Source organism: Pantherophis guttatus, chromosome 4 (genome assembly GCF_059756535.1).
Source record: "Pantherophis guttatus breed Tessera chromosome 4, ASM5975653v1, whole genome shotgun sequence".
Classification (NCBI taxonomy): domain Eukaryota; kingdom Metazoa; phylum Chordata; class Lepidosauria; order Squamata; family Colubridae; genus Pantherophis; species Pantherophis guttatus.
Window position 1 is genome coordinate 130245735 of NC_142066.1, and position 27191 is coordinate 130272925.

At 39.0% G+C, this 27191-nt stretch overlaps 1 protein-coding gene across 12 annotated transcripts in view; it reads left to right on the forward strand.

The window, feature by feature from the left end:
- CDK6 (cyclin dependent kinase 6) overlaps positions 1–27191 on the forward strand; it is a 116586-nt gene that overhangs the window by 11300 nt on the left and 78095 nt on the right. The gene's annotated exons all lie outside the window — the stretch shown is intronic.

A 27191-nucleotide genomic window follows, 5' to 3' on the forward strand; every position in this document is an offset into this window, starting at 1 on the left:
CCTTTAAATGCCTTGCATAGTGATTGCTTTGGGGTGCATTGATTGTTATTGCCTTAAGCATTTTATTTTTCTGAAATTCAATTATTGAAGGGAAAAACTGAATGAACAATAAAGTCATCTGAAAATAAACTGATTGCAAAAGGACTATGAGAAAGCAACTGGAGTCTGTAGTAAAAATCTTAGAAAATTATAGCACAAAGAAAGGAGTACAGGTCAATTCCCCACCACAATCACGCCCAAAATTTCTGTTGCTAAGTGAGACATTTGTTAAGTGAAGTTTGCCCCATTTTACTTTCTTGCCACTGTTGTTAAGTGAATTACTTCAATTGTTAGGTTAGTAACATGGTTGTTAAGTGAATTAGGTTTCCCCATTGACTTGCTTGTCAGAAGGTGGCAAAAGGTGATCACTACAAGTGTCATAAATAAAGAGTCAGTTGCCAAGTGTTTGAATTTTGATTATGTGACTATGGGGATGCTGCAATGATCTTAAGTGTGAAAAATAATCATAAGTCACTTTTTTCACTGCCATTGTAACTTCAAACTGTCACTAAACAAACTGTTGTAAATCGAGGACTACCTGTACATAGTGCTACAGTTTGAGTCATTTTCTGATAATTTTTAAGAAAAAGAAACCTATAATCTATTTTGGAATCTCTTTTTAATATATTTATAATATTTTATTTCATGTGAAAATATCTATTTGTTTATTGTGGTATGCAGTAATACGTGAATTACTGTAATTCTGTACAGTACTGTACTGTACTGTAAAAAGTAATACTTTTTCTCAAACATAGAATGGAATAATACAGTATTTTGGATTTTTCAGTTAAAGAAATAAGGACAAAAGATGATGAGGTTATAGTATTTTCTTATATTAGAAATAGTTGATGATAGAACAGATACCACAATCAGTAACAGTAACAGAGTTGGAAGGGACCTTGGAGGTCATATAGTCCAACTCTTGCTCACGCAGGAGACCTATACTAGGGATTCGAACTGCCAACCTTTCTGATCGACAAGCTCAGCATCTTAGCCACTAGTAGAATTTATTATACTAGATATAATATTTAAAACTTGATGTTGGGTGTTGACTCTTTTGCAATACTTTAAAGCACGCAATTTGTTAGTCGATAATTACCTTAAGAAGAATCCTATAAGTTCAAACCTATTTAGTCTAGAATATGTTTCCACCAAGATTTGAATATTATAGCACAACTTACGTGAGGTGCTCAATAATTGATGTTAAGTAAAATGCCCCTCCTTCTAACACTGGACATTATATATAGGCATCATAATTTAACAGCCTTATTCTCTATGGATCATTTCATTTTGGAATGAGGAACTGCGACCATAAAGGATAGAGACTTGATTCAAAAGGAATTAATTGGGTGTGGAATCAAGTCTTTGCATGCAGCTGCTTTCCATGCAATGCTACATTAAACTATACATCTAGATTTCACATAGAGTGATCTACAGTAATCTTTACTTGGCTTACATGAATATAGACCTGGTTTGATCAATAATACTGAATCCACATCTCTCACTTTTCAATTTTGCATATCAGAATAAATTATTCATAATATGAAAGAGGCCCATACTTGCTTTCTGTAAGATAATTAGTGCAAAAGTTGCCTGAGATGTTCTTTAAAATGTGTTTTAATTTTATCCTAACCTCTAAAATCACTATGTTTGAGAAGGCAAGAAGATCTATCCTCCTCTATTAAATGTTTAGGTAAACTACCATAGAAAAGAACAGTTAAAGAAAAATAAACATTCAGCTTCCTTCCTTTTTTGTTGAAATGCAGTCTTTCAAAATTCAGTGAAAAATATTTATGTAAAATAGTTTTGTTTTATTATAATATTAATCTTCTCAGCAAACCTTTTGTAATTTTGCTTCAGGGGACTACACTAATCTTCTGAATAGCCAAATAGTAACCATTGTCCATACTTGTTTTCCTTGGTCAGTGCTAGTTGATTCAATAATTATTCTGTGTAGATCTAGTATAATTTGATGGAACAAACTGATATAAAATTCTTTTAGTCAAAAGTCATTGTTGACTGATTGATAATGCTTTAACTTCTTACTTGGAAGTAGTACTATATAACGACAGCAGAACTGAGATTGAATAAAAGAACTAAGAGTTGAGATTTGCACATTCTGCTAAGCATGATTTGTTTTAACATGAATTGTACACTAAGCTTTAATTAATTGGGTTCATCCAACACACCATGGTATAGGTGATGGTGTTATAAAACAGTTTGCCTGGTTCAGAGAACATGCTAAGCCATCTTCTAACCACATTATGGTTTGATGAGAAATGCCTTGCAATCATTTGTTTCAAGTAACATCATCAGAACTTTTTTATATCACCTACAATTGAAACTAAAGAAAGAACTCTGAAATGTTACCTTTTGTATTCTATTTTATAGTCCATGTTAAGGGGCTTCAGAAGCTAATACTTACTTATTTGTAAGAGAATCTAGAATTTTAAAATGTTTGAAACTCCTTGGAAATACTTCTCTTTCACCTTTCCCCTACTAAAAAAAAAAAAAAGCCAAGGCTTATATATAAATATCTGAGCATACCATGTGCATAAGCATACTGGCATTCCAATTGCGTTTGGCAAGATAAATTCAGCGTACCCAGAGTTCAGGTTGGAAGATTAAATGTTTAATTAGTCGTTATTGTCCAGAATATATAAATTTGGCACAAATATATCTCCCGGTTATGTAAGATAACATTCACTGCTTGCAGAAAACATGAAGTATATGCAGACAAAGGATAAAGTTTGCCAGGAACAAATGACATATTGAATCCAGGAAATTCCTGTGTGTAAAATTAGGAATATTTCCTGCTGTAATGCATCTGTAAATATTCTTCTGATTCTGATTATATTTGTTGCATCCAGCACCATCTAACAGCTTGAATGTATTGGAATATGCATTTATAGAATATGAATCAGAAGTTGAGCATTTCAAGCAAAAGTATCCCATATCAAATGGATACTGGTGCGTTCATGAGTGTGTGTGTTAAAACAAAACCAAACTTTGCTTTTCATTTAATAGATATTCAGCTTTAAGTCTGCCCTTAAGCAGCTGCCCAAAACCCTGGTAGATTTAATTATTTCTACTATTGTAGAAAAGATATTGCTAATATCAACTATGGCTAATGGCAGCAATGGTTTCTAAATTCATAAAGATGCTAAGTGTGCAACATTTGAAGAAAAAGTTCTTTGTCATGCTCTTTCTATCGCCCTGTTAACTTCCAAGATACTGACTTTAGAAAACTAGTTTCAGCTCCAAAACCATAAATCAGCTGGTGCAAGATGTCATGTTGAGCTGATAAAATAATGCATTTATTTTATGTAAAACTCCTTTTCAGAACTGCATATACCTCTTTTCTATGTAAATATGCTTAGAACGGTGTGTCTCAACCTTTAAGATGTGTAGACTTTAACATGCTGACTTGTTGAAGGCCACACATCTTAAAGTTACCCAGATTGAGAAAGACAGGCTTAGATTGTAGAAAGAACATTGTTACGGTAACCTGCTGTGCGTTCTGCCTGTATGTTTTGTAGTTTGTGCACCTGAAGGTAAGTATTTATCAGTTCCATTATTGTATTATCAGGTGATTTTAAGAAATATGTACTCTATTTATATGTCAGTGAAATTCTATTTGTAGCAGCATTATAATATATTTAAGACATTTCAAAGATTTCCAATGTACTAAAACCAGAATCAAACTTGTCTGGAAGGTTATATGGAAATTGTATGGACTAAATAGTTCTTAAATTTAAGGGCAAAAAGGATGCAGGTAGAAGAAACAGACTCCCTATATATCAGGGGTGTAAAACTGGCGACCGGCGGCCCAGATACGTCACATATAGGTCACGCCCACCCCAGCTCTGCAAATGGGAAAAACGTCATGAAATATCATGTGATGGCAATGTGACGTGGCAAGTTTGACACCTGTGGTGTGTATCATTCTTTCTTCCCTACCCCTTCTCTTAGTATATTCGGGGTGGGGGGAGTTATATTTAAATATTTTATTTATTTATTTACTTGTCAAGAATGTACTAGGTAATAAGTATGGATTGGATACATAAAATAGATACAAATAGAGGGAACATTAGGACAGGGACAGTAGGCACGCTGGTGCTCTTATGTATGCCCCTTACAGACCTCTTAGGAATGGGGTGAGGTCAACAGTAGACAGTCTTAGGTTAAAATTTTGGGGGTATTGGGATGAAACCACAGAGTCAGGTAGGCATTGACCACTCTGTTGCTGAAGTCATATTTTCTGCAGTCAAGTTTGGAGCGGTTCACTTTAAGTTTGTATCTATTGTGTGGTCGTGTATTATTGTGGTTGAAGCTGAAGTAGTCATTGACACGTAGGACATTGTAGCAAATGATTTTATGAGTTATGCTTAGGTCATACAGAAGGCAGCGTAGTTCTAAATTTTCTAAGCCCAGAATTTCAGGTCTGGGGGCATAAGGTATTTTGTTGGGAGCAGAGGAGAGGGGAACTCTTCTTGTGAAATATTTCTGGACATGTTCAATTGTATTAATGTCTGATATGTAGTGCGGGTTCCAGACAGATAAACATATAAACATACAAATAAACAAATAAACATAGGTATCATTTTCAAGTGTTATTTTTTTTACCAGTAGCTATGAGGAAATGTTTTGTCATGTTTCCCTGGAATACATGCCATGTGGCTTTGTGTTTTCTTATTGTGAAAAATATCCTTTGAGCAGAAATCTTTGTACAGTTAAAACTCAGAAGCCTTTCTCCTAGTGGTCATTGCTCACAATGGCTGGCATGTTTTTCACAAAACTGCTAAAGAAGTGTATTTGACAAACTACCGCCATATAAATGCATTGTTTATAAGTGGTATTTATTGCAAAATTGGTCCTAGTAAACAATTTGCTAAAACTAAAGCGATATAATGAATTTGTGAATGTACTTACCTATACTCTATTTAAAAGCATGGCCCTTAGTGTTGGACTTGCTTTCTTTCACAGAAATAAAGGGTTGGTAGATAGCTAACTTTATAGCTATGTATTGAGAAATAAGGCAGCTTGCTTAGGATTCTTCTCCCAAGCAATCCTATGATAACTGCATGATAGCTTACCTTGAAACAAGTCGGTTTCATGGCTGAAAAGGAGTTTTAATCAGTATATCTTCTAGTATTAATCTATTCATTTGACTGCAAATTATCTATGTATCATGTTTTCACTATGCCTCTCTATATCATTTTTGGAAATGTCTGGAGTTATTTGTAAACTGAATTCTAGGTTTGGATATGCATTAACTCATTGCCGTAGGTTGGAAACCACACTTTGCTCTCTAGTGGAAATAGACTTAGTTGGAAAAGGCCCAAATCAGCAATAAAACATGCCAGAATTCCCAAATCAATTCAATCAATTAAATTCTGTTTAAAAGGATGAGATAATGAGGGAAAAACATTTGCCAGAAACCATTGGAAGATACCATCAAATGTACTGGCTTGTAATGAAACAACTTCTCAAGTTGTCTCTAATTTATTTCTTCATTCAATTTATATGGCCACCTATTTCAATAAATAATTCTCCCAGGAAGAAAGCTGCAGTGGATTTCTTATAAGCATCTGGGCATATGATAGCCACATTAATATCTTTGTATTTTTGAAATAGCATTATATGCAAGATAAGTCATCTACAAGTCAGTATAGAGTCCGGCTCCGAAAACATAGCAAATTAATCATGCATATTCACTATTAAGCAGCTTTCAGGTTATAATCAATATCTAAAAATGGTGTTTGTGGGGATATAATTTCCTAGGTATTAGGATTGTCTCAGCTAATTTGATCACTTGTGTTCTTCTCCATATGTTCTCCAATAGTTGCTATTATTCTAACAAAATTGCTATAGTGTACAGATAGTCTTTGACTTACAACCATTCATTTAGTGAGTCAACGGGGAAGACAGATTCATTTAAAAACCGTATTATCCGTGTTTTCCCAAAAATAAGACCCTGTCTTATATTTTTATGAACCCTGAAATAAGCGCTTGGCCTTATTGCCATGTGCTCAAAAGCCCAATTGGATTTAATATCAGGGCATGTCTTATTTTGGGAGAAACAGGGTCCTAATTTAATAACTGTGTCAAGAAAGGTCCTAAAATGGGGCAAAGCACATTTAACAAGTGTCTCACGTAATAACATAAATTGTATGGTTTGAGTCGAGCACTACCTGTATTGAGTTCACATAGAATCTGTCAATTAATTTGGGAAGAAGCATGACTGATGTGCAGATTATGCATGAGAATGTAATCTCAAAGTCATGCGTCTTTAAAAGGCCATTTTTCATCTTCAAAATGCAATTTGAAGTCACTGGCAGTCATTGAAGTGAGCTGAAAAATCATTTTTTTTGCAACAACAAGAAATGCAGTTGGAACATATGGTGATGTTGTTTAACAAATGTCCTATGTTTGGATATGTGTTATTAAAGAAATCTAACTTTAATTAAACCTTGTTGCAAAAGTACTGCTAAGTGAGATGTTTGGAAGACAGAAGTAGTATGTAGCAGAATGAAAAGATGCATAAGGGGATTTTGTTTTTTCTTACCACAAAGTATAGGGGCAGCCCTGATTTCTCACATATGTAGATGAAACTCTGTAAATGAAACTCAGGTAAAAATGCGAAGTATCTGTTGCTGTTTAAGGTTTCTTAGGAATTTCCCCTTTCAAAATTATCATGTCATATCCTGGAGGTGTCTGATTACTGTTTATCCACTCAGCATACTTCTCAACCATATTATGAAAGCAGTTGCTTTCCTTTCTTTCCATCTTTCAAGCCAAACCAGTAATGTTTGGGCTGGGTGTGGGAGAACATGGAGAAGGATTCTGAATCCTTCACCCCCCAGAAGCGCATGCGCACACGCACACACACACACACATACGCACCACATTTAATCTGGTAGTTTGCATACAGCTGCTGAATAGCAGTTACCTTTGAAAGGAACATTTGCTCCAATTTGAGTAGAGCAAGCCACCTCAATCATTTCTTAACTAAGAGGGCTTTCATTTTTGCTTAGCAGTGGGAGTTGGAAAGTACTGGCTGATAACGATACTGAGAGAAACAGCAAAAAGGAGCATCATTTACTGAATGGTTTGCTCTGGATTTTTTTTAAAAAAAAAACTCATAACCTAGGGTTTGAGACGGAATATTTTAACAATATGTCAAAATTAATGGAACTGATTTATGTTAGCAGATGTAATCTCTGTGGTAAACCTCACCAATTGAAATTTTGATAAACTCTGGAACATTTTTTTTTCAGATACTTCGGGATACTTTATTCCAGATTACACAGTGAAAGAAATGGAGAAAGATACAAAATTGTCCATTTATTTTATTTTTGATTAGATGACCATGTCTGTGTATCACATCCATGTCTGTAATCAATTAAGTCAAAGTTACCAGCAAGAAATTCTCTGTTTTCTATTAAAACTTTAAAGTTATGCTATATTTGTTTCATTTGGTTAAAAGATTAACAAAATAAAAAGAAGTGCAGAAATGAAAAAAAAGCCATTTTAGCTTCTACTACTTAGTATTACAAATCAAGCTATCTTGACTTTCCTTAAGCAGTAGTTTATAGCTTTTCCAATCTTCTGCAGGTATCTTTTTAATCGCATCTACCCACGTTATTTATTTTATTCTCTTTCTGCTTCCCTCAACTAAGTGACTTAATGAAGTTGCTGCCAATCTTGGAAGTTAAGTGACTTAATGAAGTTGCTGCCAATCTTGGAAGACTGTTTCAGCATGGTCTTGTCACCATAGAATCAATTCAGTTTGAGAATATAAACTTTGTCTTTTGCACTGAGAGGGCTTTAAGTAAATTGCTCACCTGCCATATACAGCCTTCCTTGATAAGTAGATACAAAACCCATCGCTTTTGGCATATTTTGACCAGAATGCAGGGGTGAAATGCTCCCAGTTTGGACCGGATTGCCTGATCCGGTAGCGATGGCAGCGGGTGATTCAAAGAACCAGTAGCAAAAATCCCTTTCCCCTCCCAGGCCCATCTGAGCTGCGGGATCATCAGAGGCTTTTTTTTTTTAACTTAAAAGCATTTTTTCGCCTGAAGAAAAAATGCTTTTAAAAGTAAAAAAAAAAAGCTTCTGATGATCCCTTCGGCTCAGCTGGGATCGTCAGAGTCTTTTAAAAGCATTTTTTTACAACCTCTTCAGCCGAAGAGGTTGTAGAAAAAATGCTTTTAAAGGAAAAAAAAAGTTGGCCACGGCCACCCAGTCACATTACCCCACCACCAAGCCACGCCCACAGAAACGGTAGTAACAAATTTTACATTTCACCATTGTCAGAATGCTACAAGTGCAGTTTTGGCTCATTTGTGCTCATGCTATTTTGTGCTGTCTAGGATCTCTAAAGACTGCTTTATAAGCCAACGTACCCTTCTTGCATCCCAGCATGTGACATAGTAACACAGATTAAATGACATTTTCTATGTCAGTATTTTAATTAAAAAAATAAAATAAAATGGAGGCACCCTTCATTCCTATTGCATTATCCAAAATATTGCTGGTGATTGGAACAATCTTCCTGAAAGTTGTATTTTAATAAAATAATGAAAACTTTTCATAGAACTTATTTTTCTAGTGAACTAATGCTGCTTTTAAATAGTTCAAACAGTTTCCTTTGCAACCAAAGTTTAATCAGAAGTTACAGTTTCAACAACCAAAATGTAATTTATGTTCTTGCACTATTTTCTTTTTTACAATAACAATGGCTACTTGAAAACTACATGGGATATAATATTCATTGATTTCAATACTTTACTGAGCCACCTGTTACATAGCTGAGTCATCCTAATAGGTATTCCAACAGCAGGCATCATTTCTAGATCTGACCTGTCATTTTTCTGCTTCATTTCAAAAGTAGTTTTATCCAGAGTACTTTTCTATTCTTTGGTACTCAAGGACTCCAATCCATTTAGACGAGAACACTTCAGTTTCCTGCAAACTAACATCAACAGCTTATTGGCTGCTTTGTAGAGAAAGAACTTCATTGTGGCAGTGTTTATCATCCACTCTAATAAAGTATATCTCTCTCTTCTTAACCAGTATTAAAGAAACAGTTATAGTGGCTAAGATCTTCAAGCAGACCACTTATAAAAAAAGACTAGGATGATGATGATGATGATGGTGGTGATTCATTGCACAGTCAGCCAGATGTTCAGATTGAGTTTGGCATTTTTGTCTACCTATTGAATCCTTACCAAGGACCTGGGCTAGGCAAATCTGGATGTTTGATGGTGTTACAGAATATCGTCGCAGGATGGAAGCTGTTCCAAGGAAAACTGCCTTTTGCAATTGATTGATGGCAAATTTGTCAATGATATTATTATTATCATCATCATCATTTTGAATAGGTAATTTACTCCTGTGATTTTTTTTTAAAGAGCCCAGGATTTTACTGTTTTTCCAGACATCTAAACTAGATTATCATAGAAGTCTTACGTCTATATTTATGGCAAACTGAGCAAACGTTTGAATAATTTTGCCAGTAGTTATATTCTGTAAAAGGGAAAGTGGAATCCTTTTTTAAAATAAGTTTTTATTTTATAACATACAAAAATTCCAATTTCAATTGAACAGTGTGTTGTCTGGGTACAAATCATTTAGGAAATAATAGTCAAAGTGTTTACAATAATATTCATTGCATTAGTATCAATAATAATAATAATAATAATAATAATAATAATAATAATAATAATAATAGTTTAATCAATTTAACATACCTTCCTTATATCACTGGTCCTTCCATATATTTCCCTGATTCTAGTTCCTGTTTTTGTCAGCTAACCATTGATAAAATAAGTCCCGTCAAAAAATATTCAGTTTTTTTCTTATCCTTAATTATAAGTGTTCTTAGCCTATCCATTTCTGCACATTCTAATATTTTTTTAAATCACCTTTTCATCTGTCAGGATATTTTCACTTTTCCATTGTTGTGCAAATACTATTCTACATGTAAAATCAAATATACATTCACTTTATTAAATTTGTCCGGTAAAATACCCAACAAAAATGTCTCTGGTTTCAAATCAACATGTTTTTGTCATTTTTCCCAGCCATATATGTATTTTGTCCAATATTTTTTTGTTTTTTGATATGTCCACCACATATGATAGTATGAACCAGGTATCTGCTGGCATTTCCAACATTTTATAGATTTGTCCTTAAACATCTTTGCTAACCTTGAGGGATGAAAGTGCCATCTATAAAACATTTTATAAAGATTTCCTTTGTATGCAGTAGACGTTTTTAATTTATAATTTCTACCGCATAGTTTCTGCTATTTATCTAACTCATTCGCCAAAAATTTTAGCCCATATTATCATTGTCTCTTTTACTTGTTCATCTTCCATCTTAATACTTAACAAGTAGCTATATGTTTTCTTTTTTTAATTTTTCATCTATCTCTGTTAATTCTCTATATAAACCATACATGTTAACATCCTTGTCATATCTAGATTGCATCTGCACATATGACCACCATGTTATCTCAATCCCTTGGTCACTCAGTTCCTGCTTAGTTTTAAATTCTCCCTTTTCATTTAAAATATCTTTATATCTGGTAACATTCTCTATATCAATAACATTTGGATAAATCAGTGCCTCCATTGTGGCTGGTATTTTCAAATAATGTTGTTCTTTAATTTTTTTCAAGACTAATAATAATGCATTCCTAATATAGTGTCTTTGGAAATAACTGTATTTTGTTTTTTTCCATATCATAAAAAAGCATGCCAACCTAGTTCATGATCATGTCCCTCCAAGATCAGTAGTCCTTTGTTCCTCAAGCCAATCCTTGAGCGCCACAAAATGGAATCTCATAAGAAAGGGCGGGGAAGAAAGGGCATATTTTTCTTCCACCCCATCAAAAATGCAATCCGGAAGGTAACCACAGCTGATAATATCAACAACTCAAAAGGAAAATAAATAATTATATTTCTCTCTATATTCTAATATAAGTTATATATTTGGCCAACCAGGGCATTTTCATAAGAAGCCAAATTGGAAAATAATGTTATCTGCTGCAGTAAAGGTTTGTTGACTTTTGGTGCTAATCAAACATTGGCATTAGAAGAGAATAAAAATAGAATATTTCAGATAAGTTTTCTGAACAAGGAGGAGGAAGAACACCCATATTCCCTTCTATATTCAGAGGTTAGCCTGGAAGTTGTGTGGCTACAGAAATAAACTATTAGTAATGCATTGCTATATGCAAAAGCTTTTTGGGTTCAAAGGAAATAGAAAGGATCAAGAGAAATGGGGAGGAAAGCAAGGGATGTAATCAGAAATGTATTAAGAATCTGGCAGTGATAATGTATTCACTGATGATGAATTTTGTATTGCTTTCATTTCTATAGTCCTCGAATCTATCTAAAAATACATTTAATATATGAACCAGATATTCAGACACTGGGGTTTTTTTTTTAGTTCTTTGAAAAGGTAGAAAGTAGCTTTTTGGATTTTCTGAATGCTTGCAAATCTGATATTTAGTCACTGAATATTACAATGTCATCTACATTATACTGATACACAGTAAGGGAGTTGAACAAATGACAGGGCTTGTTGTCACTGACTTCATAAAGTCATTCAACATGCTGTACGCTAATGTGAAATAGTAATTATGCCCATCTACCTGGTCAGTTCAAATAAGGACATGCCTAGGGCCAGTAGTACGAGAAACTGATTTAATCATGAGTTTCAAATTTCATTAGTTTATCAAAATATACAAAGGAAAATAAAAATAATGAGAAACCAGGGGAAGGAAAAAGGAAGCGGGAAAGAAAATGTAAGGGAAAAAGAAAAAAAAAAGGCATTGACTTCCAACTTTTTTTTTAGCATAGGAGAAGTTAGCAATATTACAACCTCAACCTTTTACTTTTACACATTAATATATTCTAGCCATTTCTATAACAAAAAAATCTATATAATTGGCAAAATGTACTAGATTCAAAATCCAGAAACGATTTCCAAATAAAAAACATAATTAAATATATTCTTTTTTGAATAAAGCAATCAATTTAACCATCTCTGCTTTTTCTTCTTCGCAGAAATAATATATATTTCTGTTTGCACTTAATAGTGTTTATAAACTATCACCATTTATATTAACAAAATTCACTATATTCTTTCAGATTCTTTAACGTTAAACACATTTTCCATATATTTTAAAACACTAAACTTTTCTTTAAAAGCATTTCTAAAATCAGTAAGTTTCAACACGTCTTTTTACTTCCTTTTAATATACATACATTAAAATTCATTTTCAATAATATTTTACAAGCTTTCCAAAATTGCAATTTTCATTGTTAGATACTTGTGAAATTGCCTTAGTGGTTTGGTAGCTTTCCGCGCATAATTGCATATATGAAGAGTTTGAGTAGTTTTTTTTAAACATCTCTGGAACATAGCTCACCTATAAACTAGTAAGTTTTATTTAAATTTTTTTAAAATACATATGTAATAATTTGTTCCTCCCATCTTCTTAACTCTCTTTAGCTAAAGAGTATTTTTTTTTGCAGATCACTTAAAAATTACTGTTCAATCAGGATTCATATAAATCAGAGAGTTTTAACTACCTACAGACCAAGTTACAAATTACTTAAGAATAGTAAACTAAAACCACAACTTTCTATCTTATATTTCTCCATCAAAGTTGAAAAAAAATGCCATACTTCCTTATTTTAGCTTACCTTCAACAACCCTCTTCCTTGTTTAACAATAAAGAAATCCCCAAAATGGCACAGATCTTCAAAAAGGAATAACAAGCTGTGGCTAAAGAGAGCTTCTCTTAGTTTAATAAAGATTAATAGTTCTTAAAAGTGATTAAGAAATGAAAGCAACAACTTATTGTCTGTTTGAAAAATAAATTCGAAAACAGCTGTTTTTTCCAACAACAAAGTGATTGAAGTCCCGACCCCTGCCAGCTTATCACTCACTCCGAAGCACAGTTCCTGAAGTTACTTGCAGATCTTTGCTGTGTGGAGGATTTTGTGTGATGATTCTAGGACTCTCCATATCCAAGAGAGTCGTATAAACTAAAGAAATGCTGGCTCCTTCTGTTACTAAGTTGAAAAAGCGACAGTCTGGAGAAAAACATTTCAGATCTCTCCATAGTCACGTCATAAGTTGACCATTTTCACCGGAAACCGCTGATTTGACAATCCGAGTGGACTGTTACAAACTTTGCCTGTCTTCATTACAGTGAAGCAGTTACCACCAGTTTTTAGATATTTGTTTTACCCTGAAGCCTTTAAAAATAATTTTTGATGCTTAACTATATTGAAAATATTACAGCACAAAATTATTTCTCAAACATTTCCAGTGATCCCCAAGGACATACTCCTTAAATAAAAAAGATCAGGAATATTAGTGAATGTTCTCAAGACTGACTGACTTTACAAAATCACTACACCAATTCAAGGATCTTCCAGCCTCTTTTTGCTAAAGTCAATGTTTTGACTTACCATCAAAAATATAGTAGGCATTCTGTAAAATAATGTACCAGTGATAACTACTAGCCATTTCTATAGCATTAGATAAACCTTCAAAGACGTATAAGAGTGTTTCAAATATTTGTTAGAAATGCAAGTGTACTTTTTATCATATATGGTGGACATACGATAAGGTAGCGGATACAGATCCATGATTTAATTTAGAAAATTTTGAAATTTTATGATAGAGATCAGAAAATTTATGTTAGGACTATACTATTAGAAAAAGAAATAGGTGGGGGGGAGGGAGAATGGAATTCTGTATACCCAGAAATTGAAAGAAGCATTAACTTCTACAATGGAGGAATGGGTTGAAAAGATAATAGAACTGATGGAGATGATGAAGTTGACTGCACTAATTAAGAAACAAGAATGTAAATTATTTTATAATTACTTGGAAACTGCTTTTGGACTTTCCAGAAAGAGAGGAAAAGGGGCGTTGGTCCTACCATGAATGCCGTTTCTCCAAAGCTGCAGAGTGGATCAGGAATGGGTTGATACAGTGGATCTGCCTGGAGAGTGAGTCATAATTTTGATGGCCACGCCTCCATATGTCTCCATCAACTCCAGTTTGTTTGACGAAGATAGGCCTGAAAGAGAAGCTCTGCCATAACATTAGTAAGGAGTCAGTTCCAGACCACCAAGGTAGGTGGGGCTGACCCACTCTGCAGCCTTGGAGAAATGGCGTTCATGGTAGGACCAACGCCCCTTTTCCCAATAGGCTGCAGAGTGGGTCAGAAATGGGACATACCAAAGCTTGGCAGTCCTAAGGGTGGGCAGCCCATGGATCTGGAACCGTTGAAGCCAGGTGCACCTGCTATAAGACTCTCCTGCCAAAGGACGCCTCTGTGGAAGCGAATACATCCAGCCTATAATGCCTGATGAAAGGTGAAGGAGTAGTCCAGGTAACTGCCCTGCAAATTTCCTTGAGGGAGGCTTGTGCGGCCCAAGCAGCGGTGGTAGCTGCACTGCGTGTCGAGTGCACTGTAATGTGCCTCGGTACTGGCAATGTCCAGGCTATACACGCCCGGATCCAACGGCCAACAGTAGCAGAAGAGAATTTTGGAGCCTAACAAGGTTGGTTGAAAGGACATAAAGAGAGCCTCAGATTTTCTGGAGGGCGCAGTTTGAGAAATGTAAATTTTGAGGGCTCTACGGACATCCAAGATATGCCAGTTGCGTTCCATGTCATGGGAAGGCCGTGGGCAGAAGTTAGGAAAAATAACCTCCTGAGTCCTATGGAAACAGGAGTTGACCTAAGGAATGAAAGAGGGGTCTAACCTGAGGACCACTCTGTCTGGATGGATAATGCAGAGATCAGCCCTGATCAATAGAGCTGCAAGGTCCTATATGCGCTGTGCTGATGTAACAGCTACCAGAAAGGCCACTTTAAGAGTGAGGTATCTGAGGCTCGTGGTCCATAAAGGTTCAAAGGGGGGTTCAGTGAGCGCCCGCAGGACATGGGGCAAATCCCAAGTGGGATAACGATGGAAAAGTGGGACGGAGGTTACGTGCGCCACTCAGAAATCTGCAGATGACGTGGTGACGAGCCAGCGGTTCCCTGTCCCTGGGCGACAAGACGGTAGAAAGGACTGCAACATGGCACTTAATGTGTTGTGGGCCAGTCCCTTGTCGAGTCCAGCCTGTAGGAAGTCAAGGACCTGCGGAACAGAAGCTGAGACAGGGTTAATGCCATGCATATTGCATCAGGATATAAATACCTTCCAGGTAGAGTTGTAAAGCCGGATGGTAGACTGCTTCCTGTCCGCCTGTATGGTGTGAATGACCTTCTCGGAATAGCACCCTTCTCTCAGGAGGAGCCCCTCAAGTGCCAAGCAGTCAGGTGGAGCACTGGGGCTCCGGATGGCTGATGACTCCCTGGCTGAGGGATATCCTCCCTGGAGGGATTCTCCAAGGACATGATGTGGAAAGAGTGATCAGGTCCGAAAACCATGGTCTTCGCGCCCAATGAGGGGCGATCAGAATGACTTCTGCACCCTCTGAGACAATCTTGCGAGTCACCCCCAGAGTCAAGGGAAGAGGGGGGAACGCATATAGAAGGCCGGGAGGCCAGTCGCAGCAGAGGCCATTCGTCCCTTCCGCTCTCTGCGTCAGGTATCGTGTGAAGAATCGAGAGAGGTGCGCATTCTGATGAGATGCAAACAGGTCTACCAGTGGTTGTCCGAAGTGGTTGCATATGTTGCGAAATAGGTCAGGGTGGAGGCGCCACTCGGAAGCGTCCAATGTGGTCCTGCTCATGAAGTCCGCCTGTGTTCGACGTGCCGGAAATGTGCTCGCCTTGAGGGAGAGATGTTCATTTCCACCCACCTCCCCAGGCAAACGGCTTCCTGCATTAGACGTTTGGACCATGTCCTGCCCTGTTGGTTCACATGGGCTTTTGCCGCAACGTTGTCTGTGAGTATAAGGACATGATGTCCCTGTACTGCAAGATGGAAATGTCAGACGGCTAGATGGAATACTCGTAATTCCAAGAAGTTGATGTTGTTGCAGGCTTCCGCCAGAGACCAACGACCTTGTGCCACTTGGGAGTCGAGGTGGGTTCCCCAGCTCCCCAGCTGGCATCTTTCGTGATCGTGACCTTTTGGGTGTCTGCAAAGACATACCCCTTGTCTAGGGCCGGAGATGTCCACCAGTGTAGGGAACGGCAAACGGGCAGGGAAGTCCTGATTTTGGTGAGGTAATTGGAAGTCCTAGCCCACTGATACGGCAAGAGGAACCATTAGAGTCCCCGGAGGCAGGCCCAAGGCACTATGTTTATGCATGATGCCATTTTCCTGAGCACCCTCAACAAGGTGACCAGGGGTACCTTTGGCTCCCGGAGGATTTGGTGGATCAGGAGTCTGATATTTTCCCTTCTCGCCTGGGAGAGGAACACTTTTCCCAATCTGGTGTCGATAATGGCACCCAGGTAGGTTAGCCTAGTTTCGGGAGTCAGCTGGATTTTTGGGAAGTTGACTAGAAACCCGTGGGCTTGCAAGGTTTGCAGCAAGTCACCTCATGACTTCTGGAGGGAGGGAGCCTGGATCAAGATGTTGCCCAGGTAAGCTTGCAGCCTTACCGAGATGGACCGTAGGTGGGTGATGAGAGCTGCTAGAATTTTTGTGAAGCTGTGCAGGGCCGATGCCAGCCCGAATGGCAAGGCACGGTATTGAAAATGGCGACCCAGGTAGCTGAACCAGAGGTACTTCCGATGGGCCGGCCAAATGGGAATGTGAAGATAGGCCTCGGAGAGGTCTATGGAGTCCAGAAAGTCCCCGGGACGAATTCCCTTCAAGATGGATCTAGGAGAATTCATCTTGAACCTCCTGTAGACCAGGTGGGCATTGAGGACTTTGAAATCTAGGATCGCCTTCCAGCCCCCAGAGCACTCGGAGAGCCTGTTTCCATTGGTCCAGAGGAATCTCCTCTATGGCCCTGATTTCCAAGAGGTGCTGGATAGCATGCTCCATGAGACTCCGCTTGCAGTAAGCTTTGGAGACAAGGCATGGGACTAAGTGTGTCGGAGGGCTGGAGAGGAACTCCAGGGAGAGCCCAAATTCGATAGTGTGAAGAATCCAACTGTCGGTCGTTATGAGAGCCCACCCATCTACAAAGAGGCTCAATCGGCCTCCTATGGGAGAATTCTGGGGTGAGTCATTTCTGATGATGGAACTGGGGATTGCCCGTTACGCGAAATGGCTGATTTTGGGGTCCAAATGGTTTGGGTCTGTCCCGAAAGGAACTCCTATCTTGCGGACGAAATTGACCTTGCGGGTAAGGGCATTGGTGAGAAGTGCCGTCCTGTGCATTGAAGCAGGGGTCTGCCTACAGGGCCCTTCTATCAACCCTCCTAGCCGAGGAAGGTAAGACCTTCCTCCGTTTTTTATCCTCAATAAGCAGTGGTTCGAAAGAGTCACCAAACAACTTCATTCCTGTATATGGGGCTACAGCTAGTCGCCACTTAGCTCGAAGATCAGCGGGCCACTGACGTAGCCACAACAGTCGCCGTGAGGTGACCGATGAGGCCAGGGCCCTGGAGGCATATTTGGCAGCATTGAGTGTTACAACCACCGAGAACTGGGCCTCGGCTATAATCTTCTTGAGGTCCTGGTGTAAACAGATCTCATGGGATGGCAGCCGTGCCTGAAGTTGTTGTAGCCACAATAAGGAGGAGCGGTTGAAGAATGAGGCTGCAGTTGCAGCCTGAATAGCCCAGGCGGAGGCCTGGTGAGCCTTCTTAAAGGACAGATCAAATTTCCTGTCCTCTGGCCGTAGACCTTCGGAGGAGTCCCCTGGGAGGTATGGTGAAGGGGATGAGAGGGCAGCCACAGGACTGTCAACCATATGTAACTGCAGGAGTTGTGCTAGCGTCAGATCCAAATTGTAGTTCTGTTGATCTGTCCCGCTGGGAGTGGGAAAAGGAGCCGGGTTGGCCCACTGCTTCCGGACGATGTCTATGAAAAGCTTGGGATCTGGGATGAATAGTTGCTCCATCACCGTTTTTGAAAAGAGACCGTGGCTGGTCCCCTGCACTGGAATCGAAGTGTCCTGAACCGGTCCGGGTTCTTGTAGGGCCTCAGTGATCGTGGCCTTATACAATAAGGACTTGAAAAGCCTGTGAGGAAAAAGCCCCATGAAAGCCGAGGTATCAGAAAGAATGCCTTCGTCATCAGAGAAGTCGGGTTCTTTCCAGGCCTCTTCCTTCAGAAATAATTCAGCCCTGTCCTTTGAATGGGAGGGTGAATGCTGTGGGGATCCCATCAAACTGGCAGATGGTGACACATTTCGCTGCCATGAAAGACGATCCGAGGCCAGGGAAGCTGAGCGGTGTTCCTGGATACCAATAGCAATGCCTTTGGTAATCGTCCTGGTGATCAGGGATTGGATTGCCTCAGGTAACTCACTCAGCTCTAGATCAGCTGGGTCTTGAACGGGTTGAGGATGAGGATCCCGAGTAGTACTGGAGCAAGCAAAGGGATCCTTCCTTGGACGAAGTTCCTAGCAGTGGTGGGTTGCCCCCAGTTCTATAGAACTGGTAGTAAAACCAGCGGGAGACCAGCCCACTGATCCTGATGTCATGAAAATGCTTCTGCGCATGCGTGCGTGGCCCCATTGCGAACCGTAGTAAAGGTAAGTAGAACCCACCCCTGGTCCCTAGCTGTTGAAGGCATAACATTCAGGGAGAGCTGGCCAGTACTCTCGGGTGACAATGCCCTGGGCAGGCATCGGGGAGCAGACTGTTTCCGGCAGATGGGACATGGACCTATTGCTGGTCAAGGATTGAGCATCAAGGAGGGCCTGCTTTTTCTCCACCTGGGAGACCTGCCATTCTAAGGCTTTCTGCCTCCTTTCCAGGTCTTTGAGCTCCGCTTTGGAGGGCTGCTGGGCCTTGCGGCCTTTTGCAAATTTGAAGGAAGCCTTCCTGTCTTGATCAGCCATCTTAGACCTGGATGGAAAGGTTGGCGTGATGGTGGCGGCTGTACCGGAGTTCAGGCTAGCCAGCGCACGAGGCAAGAAGCAAGCAAAAGGGCGGCTTAGCCAGGGCAAACCTGGGAATTGCCAGCTCCCGGAGACCCCTCCCCCCGGCACTGAACTGTAGTGAACTCAAAGGCCTCACAGGACACTGGGCTGTCTCAAATGGTCATTAAGCCGCTGCCTCAAATGGCCGTTATGTCACTGCAAATGGCTGATGGAAATGCGGCTATTGTACTCCTTTAATGGTAGCCCATGCGGCTCTTGAATGAGCGCAGTGAAGGCACTCCACTCGTGTGGCTAGGAAAGAGGGTGGTGCTGGCGCTGGTCCATGTGGCTCCACCTGACGGCCCAGGCGACAGCTGCAGTTGATTAAGGGAGCCACAGGTGATGACAGCGGCCCACGCAGCCCGATTAGTTCGCAATGGTTGCGGTTGGTGTCGCAGGTAATGGCAGCGGCTAGCAGTGGCCCACGCTGCTCACTTATTCAGCAATGGCCGTGATGAAGGGCGGCAGCTGACTCTGCAGAGCGGCACACAACACGGTGGTTTAAAACCACTTCCCAGCTGATAAGCGCCATTTTAAACTGTGCGTGGGGGGTGAGCGTTTCCAGCCGAAGCTGAAGTGGCCAGCATGCAATGACAAGCAACCAAATAGAAAGAAAACCTGAATTCCAGATTCCAGATGGTCAGGGATGAGTTGAAGAGAAAAACTGCCAATATGTCTCATCAGATCGATTGAATCAAAAAAAGTGGAGTCGATGGAGGCATATGGAGGCGTGACCATCAAAATTATGACTCAGTCTCCAGGCAGATCCACTGTATCAACCCATTCCTGACCCGCTCTGCAGCCTATTGGAAGAAAAATGAAGTTTTGACTTTGGGTTTTGACAACTAGAAATGGCTAGTTGTTACTATTTCGTATAATTAAATAATTGATATTTCATTTATTTTATTTTTATTTTTATATAGCTGCCTATTCACTATATAGCTGCCTACTCGCTCACAGCAACTCAAGGTGGATTACAGATAATAAAAAAACAATGTAAAAAAAATAAAAAGAATAAAAAATGAAATAATAATAAAATAACAACTCCGCCACCCCCTCGGTGACAACACACATTTAAATCAATCATTTATAGGGCTCCATTCCACTCTAGGTTCCCCAGGCCTGCTGGCAAAACTACATCTTCAGGGCCTTATGAAAGAATGTCAGAAAGGGGGCCAGTCTAATTTCTGGAGGGATAATGTTCCAGAGGAAGGGAGCCACTATGGAGAAGGCTCCTCTTCTGGGTCCCACTAAATGTATCTCCTTAGGGGTTGGGACCCACAACATTCCTTGCCTCCTCACTCTAGTGAGTCAGGTGGATGTGACCAGCAAGAGATAGTCCCTCAGATAACCTGGTCCCAAGCCATGAAGGGATTTAAATGTGACAACCAACACCTTGAATTGCATCTGGAAGAAAATTGGCAACCAATGCAGCTCCCTCAGGAGAGGTGACATATTATAATTTCATTGTGTATCTTAACTGAACTGAAAAAAGTCGTAAGCCACTGACATTTTAAAATATTTCTTCCCCCTTCTATCTCCTCTATACCCTTTTTTTCCATGGTCTTTATATCTATATGTATTTTATATTTTTTAAAAAAAACTTCTAATAAAAATATATTAAAAAAAAGAAAAGTAGGAAAATGTAATTAATGGAGTCTAGCAAGGAAGAAGCCATCGCTCTTTAAGAAAAGTATTATCAATCTTTGTCCAGGTTGACTAAAAGGTAGCAGGATAACGTTCCAGATTTCTTGAGGAATGTTCTATGGGGAGATGAGTGAAAAATAGAAGGAATCTGCAACATAGTTATCAAGTGGTTTTTCCGTTTTATTTCCTTCTATGCCTTGTAATTGTTAGGAGTTTGGGCCTTGCTGGTTAACATAGAAGAAGGTGAACTTTGTCTTTATTCAGCCATCTTAGGGGAGGAAGCAGAGTCTTCTTAAGGTAGCAGACATGTTCTTAAACTAAGGGAGTACTTACAACTCTGTGAGACTCCCACTACCAGCTTCTCTGTCATAAAAGTGAATCCTCAGCTCTGCAGTTTCCCTCTCCCCCTTTTTCCTTCCTTTTCTTATCCCTTCCTCCAAGAAGTGGACCAAGAGAACTTCCTTGACAGCTTCATACAAGCAAATTAAGTGGTGAAACTATAAAGAAAATTTAAAAAAACAAGTCATGTGAGGTCCTCACTTAATGACCCACAGTGATTCAGTTACTGGTAATCAGGGATTGTCAAAACTATTATTGTTAAGTAGCTGACATTGCACTTATGATCACATTGCTTAGTGAAAGAAATTCTGGTTCCAATTATTACCATTAAGCTAGGACTACATTTATAGAAACCTTAATTTGCCTATCTTTCAACTTTACTAATAAGATATACAGAAAACAGCCCCACTACCATTCTCAGTAGCTGCTCACAACCACTTCCATCTGTTCATCTGTTTCACTTAATATGTTTTCAAAACCTTGGGAATAATGTTGCTGGGAACATAGAAAAAATTGATCAGGGCAGGCTTTTTGTGTATCATTCAGCTAATAAAAAGCTATGAAGAGATAGATAGCCACAAACTAATTTTATAAACATATTTTTCTAATAGGTCTTATCATATTTAAAAAGGAAAAACAAAAAATAAAGAAGCAAAAAATTAATTGATGTAGAAATGTATTATTTTTAAGCAGACAAAAAAATTACCAAGACTAATACTCATTGTATCATTGATTGGAAATTAACTATAGAAAACATGAAGTTACATTTAAGTACATTAAATTGTTTTAACAATGTAAGTAAGAATTAAATATCTGAGCTTCCAAAATTCCAAAATTTTCACTATTTGGTGTTTAAAAATACAAAAATGAAAAAGAGGAAAAAAACCCGCTAAACATTATATATAAATATTGTTCTAATTTCTTCTTTATTGTTCTCCAACTCATGCACAATACTTCTAAATTTCCCTAGAACACTTACAAAATTGTGTGTTTTTTATTTTAATTAGTCATTCCCCCCCTCCATTTTAAAAACTTGTCCATGTGTTTTAATGGCAGCCACTCTGGAGTACATGCTAACAAAAGCTAATGTATTTTACAAGTTGTAAAATTAGTTGTGTTATATTTTCAACAGAAACAACCAACTCCCCAATCCTGCATCCTAGATTTTAATTGCTTTAATGCAGCAAAAACAAAAGAATAAAATATAAAAGGAAAAACCATGCTCATGAATTAGAACAGTTATATGCATATATAAAGAAATACAGCTCAATTCTTTAACAGCAAATTAAACTTGGCTATATTACATATTATATAAGGGACGCGATGGCTCAGTGGCTAAGAGGCTGAACTTGTCAATTGAAAGGTCAGCAGTTTGAATCCCTGGTGCCGTGTAATGGGGTGAGCTCCTGTTACTTAACCCAGCTTCTGCCAACCTAGCAGTTCGAAAGCATGTAAAAAATACAAGTAGAAAAATAGGGACCACCTTTGGTGGGACAGTAATAGTGTTCCGTGTGCCTTTGGCTTTTAGTCATGTTGGCCACATGAGCACAGAGACATTCTGCTGGCTCTTCGGCCTTGAAATGGAGATGAGCACCGCCCCCTAGAGTCGGGAACGACTAAGACATATGTGCGAGGGGAACCTTTACCTTTACCTTTACATTACTATATTACCCAGTATTTCTATTCTGCTGATAAAGAACTAAATCAGAGACTGAGAAGGGTTATTTCATCTAGCGGTCAGTCTTTTGTATCTATATGTAACTGGTATTTTTCTGTTGAAATCTGTAAGATGAACAAATCAATCTACATTGATACATGAGATATATTTTCAAGGAAGTATACGTGGAATTGTACCTTAAATCTTGTAAAAACAAGCATTTGATTTTTGACAGTTATAGAATTGTCTGTGGCCTACTTGAGGGTCTTTTGGATGTCTTTCTTAGGAATAGTTAGGGTTAAATTTCTCTTGTTATGCATTCTTGAGCCCTGGAGAGAAGAACACTTCAGGATTATGAATTACATTTGTTATGTAGGCCCAGTTTAGACTTGCTGCTTTAGTTTTCCTTCCTTTTAACACTGTAGTCACTATTGAAAATGCTTTCTTGTGTACATATTACATGCATATGCATATACATAATTTGGTCCGTGCTTTTTTAAAGTTCATAGTTTATAAAAAACTTCAGCTGTAACCCCTGGTCCCTGGAACAACATAGCCCCTGAATAATTTAGGTCAGGTCAGCCCCCACCCTAAACATCATTTATTTAGTAAATAGGGTTCTTTTCTAGCAAATGTTTGGTTAAGAAAATTGTAATTTAAGAGCAATAAATGTCATATTTTCCCTTGATCTTTTTATTATTATTTGATATTTAATGTGTTTATTGCATGCTGCTAGAGTTGCTTGAGTAGGTGGCATATACATTTTCTGTAGATAATGATTGCCAGAATATGGTGACTTGAAAATGAATATAGATAGTTCTTAACTTGCAACCGATTACTTAAAGATTGTTTGAAGTTATGACAGACCCCGAAAATAGGCTTATGACCTGGATTTCAACTTCTGATGTCCAGGCCTTCCCTGTGGTCACATGTGGTCACCATTTGAGTGCTTGGCAACCAACATTTATAACCGTTTGCAGTATCTCACAGTCATGTTACTATGATTTATGATGCTTTTGCTGGAAACCAGCATTTACTATCAGTTTCTATACCATTGAGAACAATGGGCTTGCTTAACAACTGCAGTGTTTCCTTTATGACTGCCATTTTTTTGTGACTATCACATTTATAACAACTGCCACAAAAAAGAAATGGTAAAATCATGACTGTCATGATTTATGAGTGACATTGTGGGCTCAATTACAGTCATAAGTCTAGGATTACCAGTAGTTTATATTTATTAACCTAATTCCTGAGTCAAAAGTTCTATATTCTTTGTGATCTTAAACAATAAAAAAACAAATATCCAAATGCAAGCTTGATTTTGGAACATAAATTACCTCAGTTGGTCTTTGAGATGACCTGAAGTACAATCTTTCTCTTGTAGAGAAACAAATGAAGTAAAATTCTTTAGGTTTTCTGGATCTCACCAGTTTCTTCTAGATCAGGAGTGTCAAACTCTATTTCATTGAGGGCCGCATCAGGGTTGTGTTTGACATCGGAGGGCTGGGGGTGGGCGTGGTGGGCATGACATGGGACATGGCCATGGTGGGCATGACATGGGACTCATCTCGGGGGGATGCACCTGTGGTGGCTAAGTGCTAAGGCAGGATTTCTCTGAGACCCTCCCTCACTCTCATTATACAGGTAATCCTCGAATTACAAATGTAATAGAGTCTGCCAATTACATTCATATCGAAAGGATTCATTTGATTGAATCATGTTAAATGAACGTGATCACTCCCTGCTTTCCCCAATGCATTTGTTAATCGAATGTGCAATTAATTAAATTATTAATTGCATTAAACAAACATAAGGTATCTCAGAGTGGGGAAGAACATGCGGAGCCTAGTGCTGGAACAGGCAATCCAAGGCCTCCCCCAATCCACTGAGATACCTCATGCTCCCCTGGGGTCCCCACAATTGCTTTTCCTCCATCCTGCCCCGCCAGGTCTCCACAGACTGGGCCTGCTTTGCTAGCATCCCAGATTTCACTTACTCCTCCCAACTCCATTTCCCATGGATTACTTACTTTTTGAAGCTCTCCAGAGCTCCAGAAGAGGCTGACCCACTGGCAGAGAAGTCAAAGTGATGATGATGATGATGATGATGATGATGATGATGATGATGATGGCGGCAAAGCTGTAACAATGTGAAATCTAAGGAAAACTTTTTCGCCAGGGGCCTCTGGTAGAAAAGGCCCCCAGCTTCAGGGATTGAGGCAGCAGCAGCAGCCAATCAACAAGGAGCTTGCTTCCTTTGTTTCATCGGGCTGAACTATAAGCCCCTCGTTGTTTGGCTGCCATGCTCCAATCCCTGAAGCTTCTTATTCGAATTAGCCAGTCAGCAGCAAGCAGGAGGCTGCTCCTCTCTGGCCAGTGTTGTGACCCCGACTCCCAAGCCTGTCCTAACAGAGGAAGAGGACTCCGAAGGTGATGGGGAGGAATTGATAAGGCCTCCCTCTCCAGGACCCTCCTCTCTGGTAATGCCTCAGGTTCCATCTGAAGGCCAAGAAGAACAGCCTGGGATATGCCAGGAGGAAAGCATATTGGAACAACAACAGATAGGGAGCGAGGATGATGAATCCTGGCTTGATCCCAGGCAGCATCGGAGGGAGAAGCGTGCGCAGCAACGAAAGAGGCGTGAGAAGGACAAAGATTGAGCTGAATCACTGAGCCACACCCCACAAGGAATAAAAGTGGGTGTGATTGCTCTTCAGGCTTTGTGACAGTCAAAGTTAAAAACCTGAGAGTCACATTGTGTTACCTGAAATCTGGCTTGTGCATATTTGGATTGGATCTTGCGAACTATTGCTTCGTGGATTACTTTTTGCTACTGAATCAGACTGAGGATAAACTCTCTCTTGCTTACTGTGAGTGAAAACTGACTTGGAAAGCATTTCGCAGTTTACTGCCAAAACTCTTATCTGCAAGGGTTTCTAGTCTGATTGCTTCATAAAATCTTGGCAGGTGTGCCTGGTTGTGTGTTTGCCTGTGTGGGGAAGGGGGACAGAACATCCAGACAGGGCCCAAACTAAGTCTCCAGACCCTCATAACAGAGAAACCAGTCTTTTATGCAGATGGGGAAAGCTGTTTTCCTTACATCTCACATTCTTACAGTTTCATGGGCTTCTGAATAAAAGACTGCGGCTTCTCTGCCACATGGGTCAGCCTGTTCTGGAGCTACAGTAAAGCCCACGGAGGCTCCATTTGGCCTGTAACAGGCTAGGGAAAGCCCGTGGAGAGCCGAATGGAGTCTCAGAGGGCCGGATTTGGCCCACTGACGCTCCATTTCAGCTAGTGACGGGTCGGGGGAGGCCTCTGGAGGCCCAAACACACAGGCCCACACGCACCCCATTTTCACTAGTAGAGGCACCCCAGGTCAGTTCTTTGCTATTTCCATGCCAGTCCATGGGCCTTGAGTTTGACACCCCTGTTCTAGATAAATTTAATTGGATGGTAGTGATTTCTCCTGGATGGCCATTTCCAGAAGGTTCTAAAGGGGATTATTGTTATGCTGAGGCTGTTTATATTATGAGGTGATTCAGTGCTCCTGCTTTTCAATATATTTTTATAAAAGTACTGCCCAATTAGGTGCACCCAGGAAGCCATCTATGGAACACCAGTCATATTTTCCAAAAGACAATGTTTTTGAGTTGTATTATTATTTCTACTAGAAGTCATGATCCTCATGACTAACCTTACTTAAAAGATACCATTAAATTAGTGTATTAACATTTTAAGAAAGAAATTCAAGAACACAATCCTCACTTTGAAGAAAATGTCAGAACAAGTTGTAATCTAGAGTTAAAAAGTAAAAACCTTTCTGTTAAAAGCTTGTTATAAGCTTGTCATTGCTGTTTAAGAACATGAAGAATGTTGATAGTATTTATGTCCTTCACGGTGGATTCTTTCTAAGAATCTTGCATGAGCCAAAAGAATATCTTTGACACTTTATTAATACTTGGTTTAAAAAAGGTGTTTAAAAATTAAATAAGCATTGTTAAACAGAAACATTCATCTGGAAATATTTTCCAATGTTTATATTGGGTTTCTTATCTTCCTATCTCTCTATGTTTCTGTGTACTGAAGAAAATGACCTCCATAAAAACATTGCAAATGATTAAACTCCTTTAAGATGTCAGATATTTAACTTTAATTAGAGACTTTAATGTAAAGTGGTCTGGCTATGCAGAACCTATACACCTTTAAATTCCTTCTCCCAAAAAGTTAAGAATGTTGAATTTTTACAATGTATTCTTACAATGAACAGAAAGTTGGATCCTTATCTTTTGGCCTGCAAAAGGCTTCCACTGCTTGAAAGTCTATAAATGATTCAGAAGATGTGAGAGAGAAAATTGTTTCAAAACTGTCAATATTCTATGGAAATTGAATTGTACAGTTTAGGATATAGATTTGTATAATATCAAATGGCATAATTGTTAATCTTTCAATTGGTAAGTT